The sequence below is a fragment of the Henckelia pumila genome, chromosome 3 (genome assembly GCF_033568475.1).
Source record: "Henckelia pumila isolate YLH828 chromosome 3, ASM3356847v2, whole genome shotgun sequence".
Taxonomy (NCBI): Eukaryota; Viridiplantae; Streptophyta; class Magnoliopsida; order Lamiales; family Gesneriaceae; genus Henckelia; species Henckelia pumila.
The window spans coordinates 129,356,483-129,365,316 of NC_133122.1; the positions used below are offsets into that span (position 1 = coordinate 129,356,483).

General features: G+C 38.2%; 1 non-coding gene across 1 annotated transcript; it reads right to left on the reverse strand.

Annotated features, from left to right (window-relative positions):
- Positions 1-888: 888 nt before the first annotated feature.
- LOC140893933 (small nucleolar RNA R71) lies at positions 889-994 on the reverse strand. Its single transcript, XR_012153491.1, has one exon. It is a non-coding gene; the product is annotated as a small nucleolar RNA R71 (small nucleolar RNA).
- Positions 995-8,834: the final 7,840 nt, after the last annotated feature.

The window sequence follows — 8,834 nt, forward strand, 5'->3', positions numbered from 1 at the left end:
TATCTTTGATTGTTCTTGTCTTTAATTGATTATTTGCTGATAGTAATCGGATAGAAAAATTCTAAATTTTTGTTTATACTTTCTAGAGAAGCATAATTAACTGGAAATTGTTTAATACAGTCTTTGTGGACGATACTTTTACTTATCCACTATATTAAAATTTGACTCGTGCACTTGCGACAATCTCAAGATTAGCGGTTTATTTATTTATTTCTTTAGTTGATTCACTATGCAAGAAAAGCTTGATCAAGTTTTTGGCGTCATTGCCGGGGACTGTTAATTTGAAATTTACTGCTTAGAGATCTTCTTTAGTTTTGATTAAAATTTTACATTACTGATCTATTTTTCGTTGCAGGTATATCTTTTGGTGCATGCTACGATCATCACACTCAGAACTCGAACCTTTTGATCCTGAAATTGAGAGAACTTTTCGTAAGAGGAGAAGACAATAAAGAGTTCTGATGGCTGAAAACGAACCACCGCGGGGAGACGGCGAGGACAACAATGGGCCACCTGCTCTTAGATCTATGATGGACTGCGCTCAACCATCCATCAATGTTTTTAGGCCTAGCGTCATTCGACCAGAAATTCATGCTAATCAGTTCAAAATCAAGCCAGCTATTATCCAGATGATTCAGAATACAATACAATTCAGTGGATCCGCCTTAGCTGATCCGAATGCTCACATTGCAAATTTTCTAGAAATTGGTGATACCTTTAAGCATCAGAGAGTTTCTGACGACGCTGTTCGTTTACGTTTATTTCACTTTTCATTGGGAGATAAAGCTAAGGCATGGCTGAATTTTTTACCTGCAGGTTCCATCACTATATGGGAGGACATGGCCAAAGAGTTTCTTACCAAGTATTTTCCTCCATCAAAGTCTATGAAATTGCAGATAGACATCACAAATTTCTCCCAATCAGATCAGGAATCACTCTATGAAGCATGGGAGCGCTACAAAGATTTATTGAGAAGATGCCCACATCATGAACTACCAGACTGGCTTGTGGTACAAACTTTCTATTATGGTTTATTATCTACTAACCGTAATATGATAGATGCAGCAGCAGGTGGAAATCTTTTTAGAAAATCACCAGAGGAAGGTTATGAATTATTAAAAGAGATGGCTTCTGGCAGTTATCATCCTCAGTCTGAGATGAATATGTCCAGAAAAACTGCAGGATTTCATCAAGTTGATGCAATCACTGCGATGTCTGCCAATTTGGAAGCTCTTACAAAGAATATTAATGGTTTGATCATGGGAAATTCTTCTATGCATATTCAAGAGGTGTTCTGCAACAAATGGGGAGGTGAGCATTTCACACAGGATTGTCAAGATGATAACCCTTTTTATATGCCAGATGGGATGCCAGTGAAATAGGTGGGTAGTTAGAATCGTCCAAGAAACAACCCATATTCAAATTCATACAATCCGAGTTGGAGGCAGCATCCAAATTTTTTGTGGGGAGGTTAGAATAATTAGTATAGACTGCAAGGAAATCAAAATTATGGGAAGCAACTCCAAGAGGAGAAATCACCATTGGAGCAAATGATGACAAAGTTTATGTCTTCCATTGAGACCAGGATGCAAAACCAAGATGCATCGATAAAGAATTTGGAGAATAAAATAGGGTAGTTGGCAAAAGCAATGCCCAGCAGAGAGCCTGGAACATTACCAAGCGATACCGAGAAAAACCCAAAAGATAAAGCCAAGGCAGTGGAATTGAGGAGTGGAAAGAAGCTAAATGCCAAGATGACTGAGTAGAATGAGAATCAGAAAGAAGGTGATCAAGAGGCTTCAACATTTAAGATTTCTAACTCTACACAAACACCCACAACACAGCCTAATATTGTCATCCCACCCCCGTTTCCTGCATCACTTAAGAAAGCTAAGATTGATGCACAATTTGCAAAATTTCTTGAGGTTTTTAAAAAACTGCATATAAATATTCCTTTTGTTGATGCTTTGTTGCAAATGCCTAGCTATGCAAAATTTTTGAAGAAAATCTTATCCAACAAGAGGAAAATAGAGGCACATGCAATGGTGAACTTAACTGAGAATTGTTCTGCATTAGTGCAAAAAAAAATCCCTCCTAAATTGAAAGATTCAGGGAGTTTTTCTAATCCTTGCGTGATTGGGAATATCTCTTTTCATAACACTCTTTGTGATTTAGGTGCGAGCATTAACTTGATGCCATTTTTTGTTTTTAGGAAACTTGGGATGGGAGAGCCACAACCTACAAGAATGTCTTTGTAGCTTGCAGACAGATCCATAAAATATCCACGAGGGATAATATAAGATGTGCTAGTCAAAGTTGACAAATTCATATTTCCAGTCGACTTTGTGGTACTTGATATGGAAAAGGACGTGGAGATGCCATTAATTTTGGGTCGACCCTTCTTGGCAACAAGAAAAGCAATATTGATGTCCAAAAAGGGAAGTTGTCATTAAGAGTAGAAGAAGAGGAGATCACCTTTGATGTCTTTGATGCAATCAAACATTCACTTCATGATCATGATTTTTATAGAATAGATTCATTGGATTCACTTTTGTATAATTTTGTGCATGGAGAGTTGAAGGATCCAGTTGAGGCCGCACTCACCAGTAGAGGAAGCGATGATGCCGTGGATAAAGAGATAGCAAATATCATAGAATATTTCAATGAAAATCCTCCATTAAAGAAGACACTGAGACTCCGACTAGAAGATCTTGGAGATAGGAAGGATCTATCTCCTCAAAATCCCAGTCTTGAAACAACACCAACTCTTGAACTAAAACCCCTACCTTTGCATTTGAAATATGTTTATTTGGGAACAAATAATAATTACCTGTTATTATTTCATCTTTGTTGACAGATGCAATGGAGGAAAAACTAGTGGAAGTCCTTAGAGAACACAAAGAGGCATTTACTTGGAAGGTGGCGAACATCAAGGGAATCAATCTATTGGTTTGCATGCACAAAATTCTGATGGAAGAAAAGTATACACCGTTGGTTCAACCTCAGAGGAGACTTAACCCGAAGATGCAAGAGGTAGTGAAAGCTGAGACCATTAAACTTCTGGATGCAGGTATTATTTATCCTATCTCTGACACTGCATGGGTAAGTCCAATTCAATGTGTTCCTAAGAAAGGTGGTATAACTGTAGTGACAAATGAAAAAAATGAATTTATACCCACAAGAACTGTGATGGATTGGCGCATGTGCATTGATTATAGAAAATTGAATGATGTCACCCGTAAAGACCATTTTCCCCTCCTCTTTATAGATCAAATGCTTGAGAGGTTAGCGGGTCATGAGTTTTATTGTTTTTTAGATGGCTATTCAGGATATAATCATATCATGATTGCACTTGAGGACCAAGATAAAACCACTTTCACTTGTCATTATGGCACTTTTGCTTATAGACGAATGCCATTTGGATTGTGTAATGCACCGGCCAATTTTCAAAGATGCATGAACGCAATTTTTCATGACATAATTGAGGATTTTCTAGAGATTTTCATGGATGATTTTTCTATATTTGGATCTTATTTTGATATCTGTCTGGAAAATTTGCATATGGTTTTGTTGCGCTGTGAGGAAACTAACTTAGTGTTGAATTGGGAAAAGTGTCACTTTATGGTGCAGGAAGGGATTGTGCTTGGGCACAAGGTTTTTGAACAAGGCTTGGAAGTGGATAAAGCGAAAGTTGAAGTTATTAAGAACTTGCCACCGCCGACATCTGTCAAGGGAGTTAGAAGTTTCTTAGGCTATGCCGGGTTCTACCGGCGATTTATTAAGGATTTTCAAAAATTTCTAAGCCTTTATATTCCTTGTTAATGAAAGATGCACAATTTGATTTTAACTATGATTGTATGCAGGCATTTTAGGCACTGAAAGAGCGACTGGTGACAGCTCCGATTTTGGTAGCTCCTGATTGGAATCTCCTTTTTGAGATAATGTGCGACGCAAGTGACACAGCAGTAGGTGCTGTTTTGGGTCAAAGGAAAAACAAGGTATTTCACACTGTCTACTATGCAAGTATAACTTTAGATGAGACTCAACTGAATTATGCAACCACAGAAAAGGAATTTCTTGCTATAGTATTTGCATTTGATAAGTTTCACTCGTACCTTGTTTTGTCTAAAGTCATTGTGTACACCGATCACTCAGCATTGAAATATCTCTTGGCTAAAAAAGATGCAAAACCACGCTTAATTAGGTGGATTCTTTTACTTCAAGAATTTGACTTAGAAATAAGAGATAAAAAAAGGTGTAGAGAATGTTGTAGCTGATCACTTGTCGAGACTTGAAAATTTGGGTGAGGAAAAGAAAAATGAAGAGGGTGAAATAGGTGATTGGTTTCTTGATGAACAGTTATTCACACTCAAAAATTGCCCATGGTTTTGCAAATTTCGCTAATTATCTTGTCACAGGCACACTTCCACCAAATTTATCTTTTCACCAACGCAAAAAATTCTTGTCGGACGTGAAATATTATCTTTGGGAGGAACCATTTTTGTTTAATATTTGTGCAGATTCCATGATAAGGCGATCCGTACAAGAAGAAGAGATGCAGCCGATCATGAGTCATTGTCATGATCGTGAGGTAGGTGGTCACTTTGGACCAATGAAAACAGCGACAAAGGTACTATCATGTGGTTTTTATTGGTCTACCATTTTTAGGGATACTCGTGCATATGTTGTTTCTTGTGATTGATGTCAGGGCACATGTAACATCTCTAACTGGAATGAAATTCCCTTAAATAATATCATAGAGTGTGAAGTGTTTGATGTATGGGGGATTGATTTCATGGGACCATTTCCCACTTTCATGAAAAAATATATTTTGGTTGCGGTTGATTATGTCTCAAAATGGATTGAGGAAAAGGCTTGTGCAACTAATGATGCTCATGTGGTATTGAAATTTCTGAAGAAAAATATTTTTAACCAATTCGGCACACCACGAGCAATCATTAGTGATGGGGGTTCACATTTTTGCAACAAATTATTTGAAAAACATTTAGCTAAATATGGTGTCACGCACAAGATCTCCACCCCATATCATCCCCAAACTAGCGGGCAATTGAAAGTTTCAAATCATGAGATAAAACAAATTTTGGAAAATAAACTTAATACAAGTAGGAAAGATTGGTCGGTAAGGTTAGATGATGCTTTGTGGGCATATCGCATTGCCTTTAAGACACTGATAGGCACTACGCCTTATAGGTTAATTTTTGGTAAATCATGCCATCTTCCTGTCGAGTTAGAGCATAAAGCTTATTGAGCAATCAAATCTCTAAACTTTGATTATTTGTCTGCAGGTGGAAAAAGGTTGCTACAATTGGACCAACTAGAAGAATTTCGGGAGCAAGCTTATGATCTGACATTATCATACAAGGAGAAAACAAAGAGAAGCCACGACAAGCGGATCAAGAAAAGGGAGTTCAGAGAGGGTGACATAGTGTTGCTTTTAAATTCGAGGCTGAAATTATTTCCGTGCAAACTCAAATCGTGATGGTCAGGCCCGTTTGTCATTGAGAAATTCTACCCATCGGGCGCTGTGGTAGTGAAGGATTCTCAAGCTGCACAATTCACAGTCAATGCACAGCGCCTGAAGCACTACATGGGTGAAAACTTTGACGCAAAAATTGGAACTGCTGTGTTCCTATCAGAAAAAGCTTAAATCAGAGGCTATCGAAGTTTTGCTCTAGACTATAAATTGAGAACTACTTCTCTATCCCTTGCTTTACTTAGTTACCTTTAATTTTTCATTAGTATTTTGATTATTCAAGTTAATTTGTTTTTTTTATTTACTCTAAAAAAATAATGATTTTTATGCGCAAGGTTCCGCCTAGGCGGTGAGAAATTTCCGCCTGGGCGAGAAATTCTCTGTTTTGACTGATTTTCGTGCGCATACATCCCGCATAGGCGGAAATTTTCTACCGCCTAGGCACAACGGAACGGGGTTTAAATCCCAGATTCCTTCTTCTTTCTTATTTCATGCATCTCTCTAAATCTCTCGCCCCTTTCTCGAACCCTAACAGTATCCATACCACAAATCCACTCTTCACTCTCGAATTCCTTCAATTTACAGATCTATCACATTAAGGGAGCACCAAGCTTTGAAATTTAAGGACAAATTCGGCCAATAGTAGGAGATTCAATCCATCCAATCCGAAAATGTCTCCAAAGTGCAGCAGGGTGTTGGGGTCATCTTCATCGAGTTTTTCTATTTTATCGGGTAAATTCGTCTCTCAAGAAGAAAAGCAGAGATTTGAACATTCAAAATTAAACCGCACTTGTTGGCCTGAGCGTGGATTTCACATTAATAAAAGGAAAAGTTTTTTTGTTGTGAGGATTATTGAGGAAAGGGGTTGGCAAAAATTTTGTGCCCAACCAAAGGCCGGTATTGTTCCGTTAGTAAAAGAGTTTATGCAAATGCTAAAGAGGGTAACGAGAGAAAGTATTCATTCGAGGAAAATGGGTGCCTTATGGTGAAAATGTGATAAACGAGTTGTTTGGTTTAGCCGAGGTGGATACTATGACGTATGATGCATTGTCTGCAGAGCCGGATTGCCATATGATTTTGAATGAATTGTGTCATGATGGGGCGGTATGGAGCGATCCTCTGAAATTTTTGCTATTTCAGAAGAAATATCTCAAAGTCGTACCCGCTTTGTGGTATGCATTCCTGGTGTGTAGATTGATGTCGGTCTCCCATGTTAGCGAGGTTAAAAAGGACAGGGCCGTTCTTTTATTTGAGATCATGAAGGGTATGACGATCAACGTTGGACATATCATTTCATCTCATATATTGCAGTGCGCCCATAGCCCGAATACTAAGCTATTTTTCCCGACCATTATCACCGAGTTGTGTGCGTTGGCTGGGGTGCCGACAGGGGCGGACGATGAATGGATCCAAACTCAACAGCCCATTGATGAAAAGATTTTAGCGGGAAATAAAGATACAAGAGCCCAGCTTCCCGCAGGAGGGAGTTCGAGTGCAGCTCCACCGCCTCAAGCAAAACGTCTATCTCTGACAGCTAAGGTCGATGACTTATATTCATGGGCCGAACATCAAAACCAGTATCAAATGGTGAATGCCCAATTCATGACATCTGTGGATTAATTGATGAGGGGCATTGCAGATCACTTGGTCATGGACTCTTCTTTATATCCGAGGCCACCACGGTACCCACCAGCATTTCAGTTCCCATACTCGATGGGACCACCCCAAGCTCATGATGAAGGAGTTGTACCACCGGAGCATGAAGAGGAGGAGGATTGATGGCACCAGGGGAGTTTCTTTTTACTTTTCAGTTTTTTTTGTTTTTGTTTTATTTGAGTTTCGGTGTTTCTTTGTTGCTTTTTTGTATTTAGTTTAGTTGTTTTAATTATGTTGCAGTGGGGACACTGCAATGTTTTAGTATGGGGGACTTTGTTAGTTTATTTAGTTGTTTTAGGTTTGTTTTTTCACCTTCCTGTTTGTTCTTTCAAATTGTGAATTTTTTTTTTGAAAAAGTGAAAATAAGAAGAGCCAGTGATGATGTTGGGTTGATGCGAACATGTTTTAAACTGTTGGTACTTTTTATGCTAAGCACCCCTGAAAATTTCAAAACATGAGAAACCGTAAGTTGAGTAGTGAATAATTTTAAGCACACATGTTAAACCAGTGAAATGTAGCGATGTATTGGATGATGTTTGTGTCTATTGGATCATTGCATGTCAATAGGTGTTAGTGGAACTTGATAGCGTTTTTGAATCCCAATAATTTTTACAACATTGCATGCTTGATCTTGGGCGCAACTGTTAAAAGTTTTATGAATTTTTTTGTGAAAATCAAATTAACTCTATCCGGGTTATGAGCAAGAGATTGAAATCCTAATCACTTGTTCTTGACTAAGTTTGCGGATTAAAATGGGGTTAAAGATTAAAAAATTTTAAAGTAAAATAAATGACAATTCCATCCGGGCCTAGAAACGGATTGAAATCCTAATCACCGAACCATGGCTAAGTTTGCGGGTTCAATGAGATTGTAGCTCCATCCGAGCTATAGACGAGAGGATTGAAATTCGAATCCTCTCTTAGTTATATCAGTATGCGGGTAATTATTTGGGTTTTAAAAAAAAACCGGGTGGAAAATCCGGAGGTGCGTAATTTATCTCAAGAAAGTCGTGTTTTTGTTTGGAGATTGTTGGGAGGAAGGAATGTGTGATGGTAATACTTACACTGATTTGTCATTGGTCGTTAAGCACTCGTAGAACTAATTCTTTTAAAGTTGCATGTAACTGGAATAACATGACACACACACGTTAACTTACTCTTCGAAGGTGTATTGTGGAAAATTTGAAGGCAGTGCTTTACTTTCAATTCATTTGAAAGAAAAGATGAAAGTTCGTTATTGATTCTCTGAGGCTTTTTGAAAAATATATGTTGTTCAGAAATGGTGATCTTATTTTGAGGCCATAACCTATTTTACTCGAGTACGAGTAAAAGGATAGTATGGGGGGGTTGATATAACCCAGAAATTGCATTAAAAAGGGGTCAAATTGGTCGTTATTAAGAGTGAGAATTTTGAATATTCCGTGTTTTTGTCTAAAATTTGAGTTTTTGAGTTTTATGGTATCTACTCATGGATTAATGTTTTTGGCAGGAAAAAGACTGAAACCGGAGCTAGGGAATGACCAATTTGAAGATATGGGATAGAAATTTTACCGCCTAGGCGGGTACTTTTTACCGCCTAGGAGGAATCTTTGGAAAGTTGAAGTTGTGAGCAGAAGTTTTTTCGCCTAGGCGGGTACTTTGTATCGCCTAGGCGGGAATCGCTGAAGAGAAGAATGCGGAGGAAG